At 37.3% G+C, this 20,105-nt stretch overlaps 1 protein-coding gene and 3 pseudogenes across 4 annotated transcripts in view; 3 read left to right on the top strand and 1 right to left on the bottom strand.

Annotated features, from left to right (window-relative positions):
- PLPP1 (phospholipid phosphatase 1) overlaps positions 1-20,105 on the top strand; it is a 151,765-nt gene that overhangs the window by 98,878 nt on the left and 32,782 nt on the right. The gene's annotated exons all lie outside the window — the stretch shown is intronic.
- On the top strand, positions 1,195-6,732 carry LOC143646374 (PEST proteolytic signal-containing nuclear protein pseudogene; annotated as a pseudogene).
- On the bottom strand, positions 11,194-11,700 carry LOC143646250 (NADH dehydrogenase [ubiquinone] iron-sulfur protein 4, mitochondrial pseudogene; annotated as a pseudogene).
- Positions 13,773-16,347, top strand: LOC143646373 (HORMA domain-containing protein 1 pseudogene; annotated as a pseudogene).

Here is a 20,105-nt window from a genome sequence, read left to right as displayed (position 1 = left end):
CCTTACCATATGATAGAGGAAGCCCAGATGCCAGCAGCCTTTCCTCGTATGATAGTTAGGTTCAGGTGTCAACTTCGCCAGTTGATGGTGCCTAGTTCTGTTGTGGTGGACTTGAATCATTAACGTGTGAAACTCACCGGTGTTTTATTGCATCTGCAGTTGGCTAAGGGGAGTGCCTTCCACAATGAGTGATGTTTAATTTAATTAGCTGGAGACGTAAAAGAGAGAGGGCAGAAGAGAGTTCAGTGCACACAGACCAGACTTTTGGAGATGCAGAGGGGAATTGCCCTGGGGAAATTCCTGTTGGAACCCAGAAGCCCCTTTTGAGTTTGTATCACATTTTTTGTTACTCCTCTGTATGAGTAAGTTTTGGTTGTAAACTGAACATTAGATAATATATGTAGTGACTGTACATTCTATTTTGTTTCTCTAACAGTTATTTAAAAAGTGTTCTAGTAGGTAATTAACTTGCTTGAATTCAAACTGTGAAATCTCTCTCCCCAGTGGTGTCCAGCTCTTGGTGCTTCTATTTCTGCCCAGTTTTCTTTTATGAAGCCTGGTTTCCTAGGGATCTGCTCTGTTCTGGCATAGTTTAGTGGTTAGCCGATGATTTGGGAAGAGTTCTATTCAGACATGTTATGCCAAGAAGGCTTCCACCTTCTGCTGTCTGAGCCACCTGTGGGTTGAAGAAAGCCTTCAAAGGGGCAGCAAATTCTCAAGTCTTCCTTAACATTGAATTTTCACTGTGTTTCAAGGTTTCCTGTGTACATACAAAGTTCATTAGCCTGGAATATGTAGAGAGTTTATTATTTCAGCCTTTCTATAGTGCACACATCCACATGCATGGTCTCTCTTTCAAAATCTCTGCATTAAATTTCTAACTGGTCAACTACCTTCCTTTAACTGTCATTGTCACCTTTGGCCATTAATGGATGTGGGCTTATGACACCTGAGCAAGTGGGAATTGGAATGCCTGCAGGCCATTAGTCCACAAACTGGTGGTTTTACCTGCTGAAGTAGCAACTTTTCATGAGTAAATGCTTTGCAAATTGTTTCTTTAATTGTTTTCCAGTGCACTGAAATTGTGTTTTCATTAGTTTCTTCCAGTTTTATACTTGTTTTCTGATTAAGAGGAGTATCTTGACTGCCTTATACCATGATTACTGGAAGTAGAACCATTTGTGAATGTTTCGCATGGACAAATATAGAGAAAGGGTATAAGGAATAATGAACCACCTGTGTACCCACCACTTAGATTTTGAAAGAGGCCATTACCAGTCCCTTTTCCCTCATGCCCCTTCCCAATTACATTCTTCTCCATGCCCCACCAACAAAGGCCAACCTGTATGTGGAATTTTGTGTTCATCATTACCTTTGCTTTGCTTTTGTGTCCCTAAAACAATTAAAAATTAAAAAACAAAACTGCTATATGTGTATATTTGTGTATTATAGGATATGTATGTAGCATGTGTGTATTGTTTATGTATATTTAAATATATAATATATTTATAATTTTTTAATCTAAATTTATTTCAACATTTGTTCCCCCTATTACTTATTTATTTTTAATCCAAATGTTTTACTTGTCTGTTGATGAGGTAGATAAAGAAGGATCAGACAGAAGGTTTTCACAATCACACCTTCACATTGCGAAAGCTATATCATTATACAGTCACCTTCAAGAAACGTGGCTCCTGGAGCACAGCTCTGCAGTTTCAGGCCGTTTCCTCCATCTCCATTACACCTTAACTAAACAGGTGATATCTATTTAATATGTAAGAATAACCTCCTGGATAACATCTTGACTCTGTTTGGAATCTCTCAGCCATTGACACTTTATTTTATCCCATTTCACTCTTCCCGCTTTTGGTCGGGAAGCTTTTCTCAATCCCTTGATGCTGAGTTCTAGCTCATTCTAGGATTTCTGTCCTGCGTTGCCAGCAAGGTCCACACCCCTGGGAGTCATGTCCCATGTAGACAGGGAGAGGACAATGAGTTTGCTTGTCATGTTGACAGAGAGAGAGAGAGGCTATATCTGAGCAACAGAAGAAGTTCTCTTGGGGGTGACTCTTAGGCCTAATTTTAAGTAGGCTTAGTCTATCCTTTGCAGGGGTAAGTTTCATATGAACAAGCCCCAAGATTGGGGACTCACCCTATTGCTTTGGTTGTCCCCACTGCTTGTGAGAATACCAAAAATTCTCCACTTGGGAAATGTGAATTTTCTCCCTTTCACACCATTCCCCCAAGGGAACTTTGCAAATACTTTTTTAGTCACTGTTCACATCACTCTGGGATTTATTGGGGCATCACTCTGGACATACCTACAAAATGTTATGCCCTACTCAAGGTTCCAAGTACTATGGTGTTCAACTAAGCTGTCCACATAAGTTATATTAGGAAATGCACTAGTCAAAATACAAATTTTGTACCAAATAAACATTTTTTGCTCTAGTCTCACACATAAGTTAAAGTTTTAATGTATTAATTGCCATCTATTTTCAATACTCAGCAGTATTAACGTTCCTTTGTTCTCCCTCATGCAAAAATATTTTAAAATTTTTACATTTAGTCACTATCCTTATATACTCTAGACATTCCTAGATTATACCATCTCAGTCTTTATATTTATAATATTTTATGTGTGTTTTTGGTACTGATCTAAATGTTATTCCATACCATTCATATGTATAACCACAATTTGAATTGAGCATCACTTAAGAAGTAAATAGCTCACTTTAAGAGCTATATTTCATAACACTGTGGTGCTGATTGCTTTACAGTCAGTGCTTTCTTAGGAATGTATTATAAATACTTATTGAGTGAATGGTTAAGTAGAACCCCTCACTGTGCTGTACCATATTTGTTAATTGGCATTTAGTTATTAAGAATACAATACATTGACAGAATCATCTGACTTTATAAATGAGCAGTGGAAAGTGTGGTATTTGTTCTGCATAAATTCATAACCAGGTTGATATCTATGTGGATAAGGCTCATGATCAAAATAGTCTTGTCACCAATAGATTTTTTTTTTAACACATAACTATTTTTGGTAGATCTTATACTTTGGCTAAGAAAAATTCTCAATCCTTTAACTAGAACTTGGTCTAGATAGTAGAATGTTTTCAGTGGAATTGTGTCTCAAAAGAACTCTGTAGGTAGCAAGTAAAATGGCGGACGGGAGGTGAGAGGGGAGAAGGCAGAGAAGCTGCAGTGAGCTGGAACCATTGGAGAACCTGAAGAACCAGCAGAAAAACCTGTGGAAACTAAGACTATTTCATCCAGTAATGGAGAGGAAAGTTCTAGTCACAGTGCTGAGTAGCGATCAGCTGAAGAAGCTGAAGACCTCCCAACAAAGCCTCCAAAGGTCTCCAAATTTGGATTTTCCATAGGCGGTCATACGACAAAGAAAGCGTCAGCTATATCCATCAAATCTGGATCAAGTAAGCCTAAAGAAAGTGTTCCAACTCATGCTCCAGAAACCTTTTCTGAAGCAGCGGCTTTGAATGAAGATACACCAACATCAGTAGGACCACACTCTTTGAACAAAGGAAAGCATGGGTTTTCTGATAACCAGGAGTTGTGGGAGTGAAATATAAAATCTCACCCTGGAGATGTCCATGACCAAGACAATTAAATGATGTGTTTTGAGTTGGGGTGTGGAGATGGGTGTAAAGTTAAAAGGAACAGTTTCCTTTTTTAAAGAATGGTATAATCGTATAAGACTATCTTTGGAGTTGCCTTTTTTTTTAAGATTGAGTGGTACACTAATAAATGAGAGTTTGAAATTAGAGGTAATTTATGTTTTATTTACAGATTAACATTTGGTAATTTTGTAGTTTCATGTGATTAGTTTCCTAAGGTTACAGACATTAAAGAAAGCAAATTTTTCTTTATAGGAATCGCATATTTTTTATAAGAATCAGAAATTTTTCTTTATAAAGATTTCTTTATAAGAATCACATTTTTTTAGACATAATTATTAGCACATTAAAAGGAATGCAGAAAGTTATTGTCTAATTAACCAGGTTCAAAATGCAAGCTGTTTTTCTCTTAACTCCCTCATTATCTAAACTGTCTGGCCCCCAGGAACAGCCTTATAGAAAGGGAGTATTGTGTCGAAAGGAAAATGTTAAGACTATTAACTGAAAGTAAATTTAGCTAAATTTAAAAAGACAGCTTTTTTCCCCTGTGGGCATTTGTTTTGTTTCAAGTCATCATAAACGAGGGCATTGCCATCATAGGTACAGATGCTTAGCGCTTTAAAAACAAACATTTTTTGAAATCTTATGTATACTATTGAGTATTTGAAATAGCTCACATACCTTAATGGGTCTTGTCTACCTCCATTAGTCTTTCAAGAATTACCATTTGCTACCAAAGTAAGTCAGTATTTTGAATGTGTTTCTGTTGGTTTTTGTTATTAGCTAGTTCCTGCAAGCATTTTCACCAGAACTTGAGGTCAATTAAAAGGAAGCTGTTTCTTTTAAAATACAAACCACCGCCTCCAAAATATAACTGTACATATTGCTTAAATATTTGGTTGAAATATTTTTTAAAAGGTAAAAACACCAAAAAAAAATTAACTTTGTATAAAGATGGAAAATGAGAAGATGCACTTTCTTTACTTTGTCAAAGCATTTCAGGTCCCAACTTGAGAATCTAATTTGAATTGAAGTTTCTGATTAATAGATTAAAATGGCTTATTTTAAGTGTATATGTATTGATCAGTGGCCTCTCAAAAAGCACATTTCAGTGAAATAGAAAGAAATAAAATGCATCTTCAAATATATTTCATGAAATTTCTAACCACATATATTTTGTTAGTTCTCTGTGTTGTAGGATTTATTTTTGTTTTTGGTATTTTTGTATTATATACGAACTTTTAAAAATGTAACTGATAAATACATCTCTAAAAGCATAGTCACAAATAAAAGAAAAAGTCATTATAATGCTTTTCTTAAAAATTCCTGCAATGTTAAATTTGGAGGCAACTTCAGACTTTTTCTGGTGGTAACTGCTCACTGATCTTTTTAAATAAGTAATTAATAACTCCAGAGAAGTAGCCTAGCTGCTGTGTATTTCTAACTCTTTGTTCATTTGCATTTAAGTTCAGAATAGACCCCATATAAAACAATGGAAATGTAGATATATTTGTTAGTTCTTACATGATTTAATTTTATGAAGATATGTGGGTTTAACTTACATTAATTGTAGACAGACATTCCATTTCATTCATTTTATTGCTTATGTTAAAATAACTATCCTTCTCCTGTATATTAATTTCTTGACTGAAATGAAATAGTTATGTAAGGTTAAGGTGAGAGAGAGAAACGACTGAGATAAGTGTCTTTACGAAAAATACCAGTAAATCTGTCAAACTCAAAAACCCCAGAGGTCTGTGTATGATTTTCCATTCTGGAAAAATATAAAATCAACACCCTTCTATACATTTCGTGTTGACTTTCTAAATCTGGAAAGAAAGCACGCAAGATACTTAGAGATAAATATTTGTGCTAGTAGTCTTGTGTTTTAACACTTATAGGAAGTATACTTGAAGTGCTGAAATAATTATTCTTTCCTTCTTTCTGTTGCACTTTCCTCTGGGTGTTTCAGAAATGAAAAGAATTAGAATATCATTAGACTTCTGACTGACATCTTGCCCCAGTGGAGATATTACAGAGTTTTGTATATGAAAGCTATAAATTATAAGGTTATATACTTAGATTAAATTTGTTTTATTGAGGTATAATTGACATACAGTAAACTGTACATATTTAAAATGTACAATTTAATAAGTTTTGACGTATGTATACACAAGAACCCATTACCATAATCAAGATATACATTCGCCCTGAAGTTTCCTTATTGCCCCTTTTTAATCCCACCTTCCCTCCTCTTTCTACCCCACCCCCGTTCCTTAAGCAACCACTGATCTGCTGTTTATCATTTTAGGTTAGTATGCATTTTCTAAATGGAAATCATCCATGGTGCTGCATGTATCAATAACTTCACATTGTTACTGCTTGTTAGTATTCTGTTGTATGAATATATTTTCTTTATCCATTGACCTGATAGATGAAAATTACGTTTTTCAGTCCTTATGTGTCGTACTTTCACTGTCTCTTCCTACTACCTGTAAATTGGTTGCATGTTTTGGAGATACTGCAGGCTTAGTTCTAGACCACCAAATTAAGGGACTAGTACAGTAAAGCAAGTCATGCAAAGTTTTGGTGCCCTGGTGCATATAAAATTTATGTTTAAATTATACTATAGGCTGTTAAGTGTGTGATAGCATTATATCTTTAAAAACAACACATTGTACATACCTTTATTAAAAGGTGACACAGAGACTTGCAGTATGCACATGCTATTGGAAAAATGACACCCATAGACATGCTCATGGCACGGTTGCCACAAACTTTCAGTTTGTAAAGAACTCAGTATCTGTGAAGTGCAATGAAGTGAAACACAATAAAATAAGGTATAACTGTACTGCTAGTCTGTTTGCAATTTTGGGTTTAGTACACTTAGCTTTTTACTCATTATCCTTTAAAGTTTTGGTGCCAATGCACATGCAATTGTCCAATTAAAGTCCTCTGTAAGGGTAGGGAAAACAACTTCCTTAAAAGCAGTATGAATTCTGGTTAATTCACTGCAGAGCCATATACATTAAAAATAATTATTGTTTATAATTTTTAGTAAGATGGCCCCTTTGCTTTCCTGGCCTGAGGCTTCTTTTTTTTTTTTTTTTTTTTATTAATTAAAAAAAGAATTAACAAAACAATTAGAAATCATTCCATTCTACATGTACAATCAGTAATTCTTAATAACATCACATAGTTGCATATTCATCATTTCTTAGTACATTTGCATCGATTTAGAAAAAGAAATAAAAAGACAACAGAATAAGAATTAAAACAATAATAGAAAGAAAAAGAAAAAAAACAAAAACAAAAACAAAAACAAAAAACCTATACCTCACATGCAGCTTCATTCAGTGTTTTAACATAATTGCATTACAATTGGGTAGTATTGTGCTGTCCATTTCTGAGTTTTTATATCCAGTCCCGTTGTACAGTCTGTATCCCTTCAGCTCCAATTATCCCTTCTCTTTTTTTTTTTTTTTTTAATTAACGGAAAAAAAGAAATTAACCCAACATTTAGAGATCATACCATTCTACATATGCAATCATTAATTCTTAACATCATCACATAGATGCATGATCATCATTTCTTAGTACATATGCATTGGTTTAGAAGAACTAGCAACATAACCGAAAAAGATATAGAATGTTAATATAGAGAAAAAAATAAAAGTAACAATAGTAAAATCAAAACAAAACAAAACAAAACAGAAACCTATAGCTCAGATGCAGCTTCATTCAGTGTTTTAACATGATTTCTTTACAATTAGGTATTATTGTGCTGTCCATTTTTGAGTTTTTGTATCTAGTCCTGTTACACCATCTGTATCCCTTCAACTCCAATAGGCCATTATCTTACCCTGTTTCTACCTCCTGCTGGACTCTGTTATCAAGGACATATTTCAAATTTATTCTCGAATGTCTGTTCACATCAGTGGGACCATACAGTATTTGTCCTTTAGTTTTTGGCTAGACTCACTCAGCATAATGTTCTCTAGGTCCATCCATGTTATTACATGCTTCATAAGTTTATCCTGTCTTAAAGCTGCATAGTATTCCATCGTATGTATATACCACAGTTTGTTTAGCCACTCTTCTGTTGATGGAGATTTCGGCTGTTTCCATCTCTTTGCAATTGTAAATAACGCTGCTATAAACATTGGTGTGCAAATGTCCGTTTGTGTCTTTGCCCTTAAGTCCTTTGAGTAGATTCCCAGCAATGATATTGCTGGGTCGTAGGCCTGAGGCTTCTTGACTTCAGACCTCAGCCGCCATGATTTTGCCTCTGAAGTTATTTTTCCTCCAATGTGTCGCGTCTCTGAAACCTCCAGTCCAGACTGGCAGTGGCTCTGTTTATACAGGTCCCACAGCACTCTCGCTGGCTTTCTGTGCAGTAGCCTTGGATCATGCCCATCAGACATAAGGAATTTCCACAAATCTTTCCTGGGTAACTCCATGTCCAATCTTGGCTTTCTCTGAAATGGCTGACTGGTTCCACATTTGGTTAAATACTTATACAAGGCACTATTCTCTGTGGTGTCCCTTTCTGGAGGCCCAGAATTTTCCAGGACATTGATTTCTGGTTTCTTTGTACCCAACAGTTCAGTTTTTAGCTTATCTCTCTCCTTCGTATTTCACTATAAGCTGTGAGGAGAAATCAGACCGCACTTTTGACATTTAATTTGGAGATCTCTCTTGCTAAATATCCATATTCTTGGTTTTTAAAATCTACCTTCCAGCCAAAGCCACTAGTCAACTTTGCCAGATTGTCTGTCATTTTAAAACAAGGATTGGCTTCCTTCCAGTCTGTAATGACATGTCTCATTTCTGTCTAAGGCTTTATCAGAAGTGACTTTAGAGTCCACATTTCTACTGACAGTCTCTTCAGAGCATTTTAGGCCTTCTCTATCAAGCTTCTCACAACTCTTCCAGAATCTTCCCTTTAACCATTTGAAAAGCCCTTCCAACATGTTTGGTATTTGTGAACAGCAGCAGCAATTCTACTCACCAAGGCTGACTTGGCTACAGCCACTGCTGAGTGCCCAGTCTGCCAGCAGCAGAGACCCACACTGAGCCCCCGATATGGCACCATTCCCCGAGGTGACCAGCCAGCTACATGGTGGCAGGTTGACTACATTGGACCACTCCCTTCATGGAAGTGGCAGTGATTTGTTCTAACTGGAATAGACACGTATTCTGGATATGGGTTTGCTTTCCCTGCACACAATGCTTCTGCCAAAACTACCATCCGTGGGCTTACAGAATGCCTTATCCATCGTCATGGTATTCCACACAGCATTGCTTCGGATCAAGGAACACACTTCACAGCAAATGAAGTATGGGAATGGGCACATGCTCATGGAATTCTCTGGTCTTACCGTGCTCCTTATCATCCAGAAGCAGCTAGATTGATAGAATGGTGGAATGGCCTTTTGAAAACTCAATTATGGTGCCCTCTAGGTGGCAATACCTTGAAAGGCTGGGGTAATGTTCTCCAGGAAGCTGTATATGCTCTGAATCAGCGTCCACTGTATGGTGCTGTTTCTCCCATAGCCAGGATCCATGGGTCTAGGAACCAAGGGGTGGAAATGGGAGTGGTGCCACTCACTATTACCCCTAATGATCCACTAGGAAAATTTTTGCTTCCTGTCCCTACTACCCTGAGTTATGCTGGTCTACAGGTTTTAGTTCCAAAACAGGGTGTGTTTCCTCCAGGAGAAACAACAATGATACCACTGAACTGGAATCTAAGACTGCCAGCTGGTAACTTTGGGTTACTTATGCCACTGGATCGACAAGCCAAGAAGGGGATTACATTATTGTCTGGGGTGATTGACCCTGACTATCAGGGGGAAGTAGGACTGCAACTACATAATGGAGGTAGAAAGGAGTTTTCTTGGAATATAGGAGATCCCCTGGGGCGTCTATTAGTACTCCCATGCCCTGTGATTAAAATCAATGGAAAACTGCAACAACCCAATCTAGGCAGGACTCCCAATGGCTCTGAAACTTCAGGAATGAAGGTTTGGGTCACCCCACCAGGCGAAGAGCCACGGCCAGCTGAAGTGCTTGCTGAGGGCAAAGGGAGCATGGAATGGGTAGTGAAAACAGGTAGTGATAAATATGAACTATGACCACGTGATCAGTTACAGAAACGGGGACTGTAATGCTGTTTTGTTCCTGTTATACTATTTAAGTTGTAAGATATCAAGTTTAAGAATGAATATTACCCAAGGATTTGTACCCTCTTCTGGAGAGATTTAATGTGTTTCCAGTTATATAAAGGACAGTTGAGTATTGTTAGGTGAAAGAAATAATGTGTTTTATTGCTTTTTATTTAGAAATTAGGTGTGGTTTAAGGTGGTATGTATAGCTGCCAAGTTGACAAGGAGTGGACTGTCATGGTCAGGTTCATATGTCACCTTGGCCAAGTGGTAGTACCTGTTTGTCTGGTTGGGCAAGTGCTGGCTTGTCTGTTGCCATGAGGACATTTAAATATAGATTTAAATCATGATCATGTCAGCTGCATCCACAGCTGATTCCATTTATAATCAGCCAAAGGGGAGTGTCTTCTGCAATGAATGATGCTCAGTCTAATCACTGGAAGCCTTTTAAGGAGGATTCAGAAGAGACACAGGCTCTCTTCCTGCTTTGGCCAGCAAGCCTCTCCTGTGGAGTTTGTCCAGACCCTACATCGGAATCGTTGGCTTTACAGACTGCCCTGTGGATTTTGGACTCTGGGTTCCCACGGTCATGTGAGACACTTTTATAAATTTTGTATTTGTGAGTGTTCCCTCTTGATTCTGTTTCTCTAGAGAACCCTAACTAATACAGGAACTTTTCATCTTTTTTTAGAAAATGAAGTTACACAAAATGATAACCTAATAAAATAATAGATATTCTTTTTTTTTGGTATTATAAAGCATTCTTTTTTTATTAATAAAACCAATCAGCATACACTATGAACATTCTTTTTTTATCACATACTTGTATTTTCACCATTATGATCATTTCTTAGAACACTTGCATCAATTCAGAAAAAGAAATAAAAAGAAAGCAGAAAAAAATACATACATACCATATCCCTACCCCTCCCTTTCATTGATCACTAGCATTTTAATCTTCTAAATTTATTTTAACATTTGTTTTGCCTATTATTTATTTATTTTTAATCTAATACATCTGTCCATAAGGTAGATAAAAGAAGCATCAGACACAAGGTTTTCACAATCACACAGTCACATTGTGAAAGCTGTATCATTATTTAATCATCTTCAAGAAACATGGCTACTGGAACACAGCTCTACATTTTCAGGCAGTTCCCTCCAGCCTCTCTGTTACACCTTATCTAACAAGGTGATATCTACTTAATGCATAAGAATAACCTTGAGGATAACCTCTCAACTTTCTTTGGAATCTCTCAGCCATGGACACTTTATTTCGTCTCATTTTGCTCTTCCCCCTTTTGGTCGAGAGGGTTTTCTCAATTCCTTGGAGCTGAGTCCCAGCTCATTCTAGGATTTCTGTTCCATGTTGCCAGGAAGGTCCACACCCCTGGGAGTCATGCCCCACGTAGACGGGGGAAGGCAGTGAGTTTGTTTGTCATGTTGGCATTTTTTTCTGCAAAGGCAACTGCATCTTCTTTAGTACTGAAGGTCAGTACCATGTTGGACAAAGGATCAGCCGTTGATGCCCAACCCATCAAGGGGTTTTCCCACCACTCCCTGGTATCAAACTCCATCTTCCATTTCTTTGTGTTGTTTACTCCAGACTGCATGTTATTACGAGCAGGAACAAAGATCCTAACTCTTCTAGTTTTGATATGCTCTTCTGGAACGCCTGTTAAAGTTGTAATATCCAATTTTTCATCAACTGTGATGAGTTGCGTGTCTTGAATTTGATCCTGTGCTAACCTCCACGTGGAAGTGCTCAGCAACCTGGTTGAAACCCTGGAAACGGAAATGGCAGCTAGAGCTGCTGCCCTTCTCCCCCACATCGCTTGCTTCAGCGCCACTGACATTGAGACTGCCACCATCTTGCTGCAGGCAAACGCCGGGATCTAGATACTCTTATGTAGACTTTTGATTTAGTTTGTTGCATTAATATGTGCCATATAATTTTATTTGTTTTACTTTGGCAATAAAAACAAAAGAATTTTTCCTCCTTAGATTTAACTTGGTGCCTGGTTCCCTTTACTGAAAGGCAGAATAAGTTCATTAGGTCTGGCTCTTTTATAGCTGTGGTGTGAACTTGCAAACATAAGCACCTTTCTTCACTATCCTGACCTCATGGAAAAGCCCTGCATTATTCTCCAAGGCTCCTTCACTTTTGTTGGTCTTCCTAAAATGTTTTTATTGTAAAATGACAGTTACTGTTTGTTATTTTAAATAGTGCCATAATTTTTACCATTTGGCCTTTTCCTGACTGTTCCATGAAATTAGAATGCTATTTGTATTTACCTTACAATTTTCAAGCAGACTCAACCTTCTTGTCATGTTGGATATAAGTTCTGATTGGTTATGGTGTTAAACTGTATAAATATTTCTCCTAGTGTTACTAGACTATTTCAGGTCCCCAAAGTGTATTAGATCTTCAGTTCTGAAATGTTCTAAAACATGTAATTAGCTGAAATTCTATTCTTTCTTAAATAAAAAATTAGAATTCCATAATCTATTACTTTGTAGCAGTGCAAATGTTTAGTAACAAAGAGACAGTTCTTAAGCATAAATGTAATCTGCAAAATAATTCTTTTGGTATGAGTGGAAGTGCAGTTATTGATTTATTTTTCCTTGAAATGATATCCTTGGTAAATATTTGTATGCCATAATTTATTTTCAAGACACAAAACCCCACCAAACTAGCATTACCCTAAGTTTTAGGTGTTCAACGTTGCATGCCTCCTCCCTGACCCCTTTCAAATGCTTATTAGAAGGCTAACAAGAAAATCAGCCTTTCGTACTTTTAAGATTTCTCTTTGGGTTTTCTTACTCGTTGGTCAGTTCTTGAGTTAGAATATAGGTCTTGCAACAGATATAATAAAATGAAAGATTTCTTTAGATTTTGATAAATCAAGCAGTGCTGTCTGAAAGGGACTAAATGTTAAAAGGCACTAAACTGTATTAACTTGTCCTTGGCTGATTATTTCCTATTTATGCGTTTTATGTTTTCCTTAAACTCTTGAATTTTATCCCACTTAGAATAAATAGAGTGTATGAACAGCTTTGATTAGTTATTTCGATGTCTGTGTCTCCTCTGGTGTTTTAATTTGATCATGAGGCAGGGCTGTATCTGTCTGCATTTTGATATGCTTAAGCAATCTACTATCTTCTGTGGCATGTAAATATCTTGATTGATTTACTTTGGGACCTGATTTCTTTCAGTAGTCTAAGGTGTTGTGTTTGCGGGATGGTTGTACACAGGGAGCAGGGTACAGGGTGGGACACTCATTGCGGGGATTTTTTTCAGGGCAGGTGGGCGCCCAGCGGGCAGAGAGGATGTAGCTATGCGGGTCCACCAGTCTGGGGTCCATAACCCTGATGTGTGCTGGTCCAAGGCCCGGGGCCCTTTGTATGCATGCATAAAGCTGTAGCAGCAGGTCGGTGTTAAGCCTTCCTGGACTGGGGCAGATTTGACACAGCTGAGCAGCTCCGCACTTTCTCAGAGCTGCGAAGTGTGGCTGAGGTCCGTGTGCATGTGCGGTTCTAGGGCTGTAAACTGAAGTTCCTAGAGCTGAATGATGTAATTGGGGGTCCATGCACATGCGTGGTCTAGGAGTGCTGTAAACTGATGTGCAGAGCTGGAGTGGGGGCGGGGGGGGGGAAGACGGGGTGAGGCTGTGCGACACTCTAGGCAGGAGTAGCCTACGTATGGAGGTTAGTGCCCACAGCCTTTATGTGCTGGCAGCAGCCTGCAGGGAAGAGGGAGGGGGAGGTAGTGCTGGGGAGGGGTGTAGGAGAGGTGGGTTGGGCTGCACTTGGGGTGGGGGTGGGGGGCAGGTATGTGCACTTGTGGGGTGGGGGTATTTGGAGCATGGGGAATGGGAGTGGGTAACAGGGTTCAGGTACATGGGTGTTAGGTGAGTCGCCAGTCCTGGGGCTGTGCTGCAGGGTAGTGCGCCCAAGGAATATGGCCTGGCTTACCTCCCAGTCCCTGGTTCCAGTCCGTACACTCCCGCGAATTCTGCGCCTCCATGCCCAGGCTCCAGCCTCCTGCCTCACAGTTCCTGGGCCTCCTCAACTAGGGCTGCCCTATGTGGTGCAGAAGGCTCTCCCAGGTCAGCTGCACTCCTGAATTGCTGCCTCAATTGCTCTCCTGTCCCCTCTCCAGCTTTTCCGTGGAGCAAGGCCAATCTTGAGCTACTCCATTCGGCCATCTTCCCGGAAGTCCCCCAGAGCTCTTGAATTTTCAATCGCCATTTTGTAATATGAAAGGAAAAGTCTCATGGGTTAGTAGTAACTACTTATTCCAGATTAACTGGTAAAACATAGGTTTCCATTCAGAATAAATGTATTAACTATGAAATGTTTTGGTTTAATTAGAAAATGGCTACTTTTATTGAGAGATGGGAAGAAGTTGAATATGTGAGCAGAGAAACAAGCCTAATGCATGGATTTTTCTGGCTTGGTATTGAAAGATAATTGAAATCTGCATTAGTGTGAATCTTAAAGAAAACACAATATTTTTCTGTTTTAAGTAATTTTTGTAATAAAAATAGGACAGGAAATTAGGAAAATCATCAGCATTCACTTTCCTAAGATTGTCACCAAGTGCCCGAAGTGTTGGTTTAATCATAAATGCAGACCCTACCTGAGTTCAGAATTTCTCTTCTTCTCAGTCTGCTCCCCTTGTTACTCAACTTGTAGCCCTCTGTTCTGACCAGCATAATGGGTAACCCCTGTGAGATGCAGAATCATGGACCCCACCCTTGTCCTACTAAATAAAATCTTCATAATAAAAGTTGAAGAAGAAGCTCTGTCCTGTGATTTGCTGTGCTAAGATGGTACCAGCCCAGCCCAGACCAACTAATTGACTGATTAGGCTCCCTTTATAGGTGCCTGGATCTTGACTGGCTCTCTGGTAATGCTGTTCTTTGTTGAGCAAGCAGAAAGACACTTTTGTCGTGATAGGCTTGCTAAAACTTCTCTTTTTGAAGATATTTGGGAAGACACTAGATAACATTATTTAATAACATTTCTCTTATTTCTTATAATAAACGAACTAACTTAACTTATGCACTAGAAAGAGATCTTACAGGACTGGTAGACGTTTTCCTTTGTCTGCATTATATTAACCATTATTTTTTCTTATGTAATCTATTGCAATTGCAGTGTTTTGCTTCTGAGGTAATGTTTGGAAACTTAGGCATAAGACAGGCAGTTTTCAAGATTTTTGGTTTACTGAAGGACAGAAGTAAATCCTTTAAAATTGAAAACCTTCACATAGGCAATGGAATATTCAGACAATATCTAACCCCTTTTTCCTCCTGTGTCATCTTTTGTTGTTCTTTAACCACTTACATTTGCTTTGAGAATGTTTTCAAAACTTAAATTATTTTTTTCTTTATAGTGGAATACATCTACCACTCCATCATTATGGATATTATTTACCCAACTAATCTTGATCCTAAAACAAAGACTTTTTTTTTTTTAACCTTTTACACACATTTGTTGAAATACTTGACGTATGTGTTGGGGAGGTACTTTAGGTACTACTTGTTAAAGTTAACACACTTAAACAGTACCACCCACATTTTCTGAAAGAAGGGTGAAAAGAGGATAGGTGTTGTGCCACTCTCTTGATTGCCGGAGTTGGGTTGGTCCCCCCAAGATGTCCTGTTGAATTAAAGAAAATAATTTAATGGAAAAGAAATAGCTGCAGAGAACTTCTGTGAGTGCATTGGTATTCCCTGAGAAGATATTAACTAGCAGCAATCTTTAGTATTAGTCACGAGGTTCCTTGCAGTTTCAGTATCCTGCAATTATAGTTGAGAGGAATATTTCCAGAATGTGCTTATGGAACAAGATAACATAAATGATCTTTGTGTCAAAATTCTGAGAGAAGATAGAAATTGTTCAGGATCAACACAGTTAGTGAAATGGATGCTAGAATGTTATGATGCTTTACAGAAAAAATGTCTAAGGATGGTTGTTTAGCTGTATACAGTAATCCAGAAGACCCTCAGACAGTTTCAGAATGTTACCACTTTAAATTCAAATAAAGCAGTAATGGACTAATTATGAGCTTCATAAGTAAAAACCAAAGCAATGAAAATCTAGCATGTCATCTGCTAACACCAAGAAAGCAAGTATTCTCCTCGTACACAGGATTTATATTCTAATGCAAAATCTGGGACCTTTACCAAGTGATGTTTGTTTACAACAACAAATGATGAAACTTTTTTACATGACACCCCTAGATTACCAGCCTCCTGGTTTTTAGGATGGTGATTGTGAGGGAGTAGTATTTAAAGGGGAACCTATGTACTTAAACGTGGGAGAAGTCCCAACACCTTTTCACACCTTCAGAGTAAAAGTGACCACTGAGGAGAATGAATGGAAAGCATTGATTCAGCCATACTATCACCAAAACAAATAAAAAACACCAATTCAAAAAAATCCTGATGGACAAAGATGATCTAGAACAAGATATATATATGGTATTTTCTCTTCTTCACATTTGCAAAGTTCTTCTCAGCATTTAAACTAAAATGCACTATATAACAATTTAAAGGTATGTTTTCCTTACTTCTGAAAATTTGTCCCAGTTCAACAGTTTAGACATTAAAATGAAGTTCTTGTGGTTCTTAACTGAGACAAGTCCAATAGAGTTTTTGAATGCAACTCAAAGTAGCAATGTCATACTTGAATCTGTTCATCATCTACTTAGTATTAATGTCTTCCGTTTTGGTGGACACTTCCTTTAAACATATACTATATTACCTTCTAAGGCCCTTCCAGCAGTTTTTAAAGTGTTTATTATGGTATTAAAATTTGATAAGGATTGACTTTTACTTATGTTAAGACTCTACCATCTAACTTGCTGTGTTTTTCATTATGTCATTATTTTTTAAAATATGTTTTAAAAAAACATTTAAAAAATGTTTATTGACAAAACAACATACAAGCACAAACATTCTTAACATATTAACGTTCCATACATGATGTACAATCAGTGGCTCACAATATCATCACCTAGTAGTATATTCATCACCATTATCATTTTTTAGAACATTTGCATCATCCCAGAAAAAGAAATAAAAAGAAAAAACTCATACATACCATATCCCTTACCCCTCCATCTCACTGACTACTAGTATTTTCATCTACCCAATATATTGTAATCTTAGTTTCCCTTATTATTTGTTTGTTTATTTTTAGTCATATTTTTTTACTCGTCTGTCCATTCCCTAAATAAAGGAAACATCAGACACAAGGTTTTCACAAACACAGTCACATTGTAAACATTATATTTTTATACAATCATCTTCAAGAAACAAGGCTACTAGAGAATAACACTACAGTTTCAGGTACTTCTCTTTAGCCACTGAAATACACCATAAACTGAAAAGGTGTATCTATGTAATGCATAAGAATAACTTCCAGGATAACCTCTGAACTCTGTTTGAAATCTCTCAGCCACTGACACTTTATTTTGTCTCCTTTCTGTCTTCCCCCATTTGGTCGAGCCATTATATTATTAAAACAATGTTCTTTGGTTAAAAAAAAAAAAAAAAAAGGAAAAAGAGGATTGTTAGACTGGACCTCCAAATTATCCTGGGCTTTGATGATAAAGTTGGAATTTTTAGGTACTATATGGGGAAAACACATGATAGGCCACGACGTTTAAAATCACGTAGCTTATCTCATGTGACTTGCTGAAATTTATCGGCGTAGACTAAGGTGATTATTACATTTAATTACTTGATAAAATTCTGCACAGATAACATTTGATTCTTAGTTTTATTTATTTTATAGCTGTCACAGCGTAGGTTGTTAAGGTAGGTTTTTTATGGAATCCAAATGTGATATCTTGTTCTTGGTGTACATGGATGGGGGAGGATAGATTTAGTTATCACATTTAAAACAGGAAAAGTTAAGAATTTGATACTTTTTTGGGATAACTGGATAAAAAATCCATTTTTCACTCAATAGATTAGATTTTACTTTGATTAAATAAACATATTGAACACCTACTATATGCTTGATAAACAGTGCTGGGTTTTAGGAAAACAAGCTAAATTAAGATGTGATCCCATTCAGAGAAGATGGGGGTCTATTTTGCTGTAACTTCTGATTTTTCTATAATCAACATATCTTATGTACTTTAATAAATACAGAAAATCCTATTTTAAAATAGTTATTCCATCTACAGTAACCTTTCAATGTAATGGAGGCAGTTTTTAGTGACAGGTGATTTTAACCTAAGAAAGTTGGTGCTAAAATAGATGTGTTCACTGAGTGTTGTGAAAGGAGGAGGATAACTTAAACTTAGATGGTTATGAAAGGTTTCTTGAAGGAAATTGTAGCTGAACTCTTTTTTTTTCCCTTCTCATTATTTTAATCTCGTAATTACTTTTTTTTTTATTAACGGAAAGAAAAAAAAAGACTCTAACATAACATTTAGAAATCATACCATTCTACATATGCACTCAGTAATTCTTAACATCATCACATAGATGCATGATCATCGTTTCTTAGTACATTTGCATCGGTTTAGAGGAACTAGCAACACAACAGAAAAACATATAAAATGTTAATATAGAGAAAAGAAATAAAAGTAGTAATAATAGTGAAAAAAAAAACCCTATAGCTCAGATGCAGCTTCATTCAGTGTTTTAACATGATTACTTTACAATTAGGTATTATTGTGCTGTCCATTTTTGAGTTTTTGTATCTAGTCCTGTTGCACAGTCTGTATCCCTTCGGCTTCAATTACCCATTATCTTACCCTGTTTCTAACTCCTGCTGGACTCTGTTACCAATGACATATTTCAAGTTTATTCTCGAATGTCCATTCACATCAATGGGACCATACAGTATTTGTCCTTTAGTTTTTGGCTGGACTCACTCAGCATAATGTTCTCTAGGTCCATCCATGTTATTACATGCTTCATAAGTTTATCTTGTCTTAAAGCTGCATAATATTCCATCGTATGTATATACCGCAGTTCGTTTAGCCATTCTTCTGTTGATGGACATTTTGGCTGTTTCCTTCTCTTTGCAATTGTAAATAACGCTGCTATAAACATTGGTGTGCAAATGTCCGTTTGTGTCTTTGCCCTTAAGTCCTTTGAGTAGATACCTATCAATTGTATTGCTGGGTCGTATGGCAATTCTATATTCAGCTTTTTGAGGAGCCGCCAAACTGCCTTCCACAGTGGTTGCACCATTTGACATTCCCACCAACAGTGGATAAGTGTGCCTCTTTCTCCGTATCCTCTCCAGCACTTGTCATTATCTGTTTTGTTGATAATGGCCATTCTGGTGGGTGTGAGATGATATCTCATTGTGGTTTTGATTTGCATTTCTCTAATGGCCAGGAACATTGAGCATCGTTCATGTGCCTCTTGGCCATCCGTATTTCCTCTTCTGGTAGGTGTCTGTTCAAGTCTTTTTCCCATTTTGTAATTGGGTTGGCTGTCTTTTTGTTGTTGAGTTGAACAATCTCTTTATAAATTCTGGATACTAGACCTTTATCTGATATGTCATTTCCAAATATTATCTCCCATTGTGTAGGCTGTCTTTCTACTTTCTTGATGAAGTTCTTTGATGCACAAAAGTGTTTAATTTTGAGGCGCTCCCATCTATTTATTTCCTTCTTTAGTGCTGTTGCTTTAGGTTTAAGGTCCATAAAACCGCCTCCAGTTGTAAGTTTCATAAGATATCTCCCTACATTTTTCTCTAACTGTTTTATGGTCTTAGACCTAATGTTTACATCTTTGATCCATTTTGAATTAACTTTTGTATAGGGTGTGAGATACGGGTCTTCTTTCATTCTTTTGCATATGGATATCCAGTTCTATAGGCACCATTTATTGAAGAGACTGTTCTGTCCCAGGTGAGTTGGCTTGACTGCCTTATCAAAGATCAAATGTCCATAGATGAGAGGGTCTATATCTGAGCACTCTATTCGATTCCATTGGTCGATATATCTATCTTTATGCCAATACCATGCTGTTTTGACCACTGTGGCTTCATAATATGCCTTAAAGTCCAGCAGCGCGAGACCTCCAGCTTCGTTTTTTTCCCTCAAGATGTTTTTAGCAATTCGGGGCAACCTACCCTTCCAGATAAATTTGCTTATTGGTTTTTCTAATTCTGAAAAATAAGTTGTTGGGATTTTGATTGGTATTGCATTGAATCTGTAGATCAATTTAGGTAGGATTGACATCTTAATTATATTTAGTCTTCCAATCCATGAACACGGTATGCCCTTCCATCTATTTAGGTCTTCTGTGAT

The sequence above is a fragment of the Tamandua tetradactyla genome, chromosome 9, assembly GCF_023851605.1.
Source record: "Tamandua tetradactyla isolate mTamTet1 chromosome 9, mTamTet1.pri, whole genome shotgun sequence".
NCBI classification, from domain to species: domain Eukaryota; kingdom Metazoa; phylum Chordata; class Mammalia; order Pilosa; family Myrmecophagidae; genus Tamandua; species Tamandua tetradactyla.
Note: the sequence above shows the minus strand (reverse complement) of the source record. Positions and strands in the feature narration are given on the sequence as shown.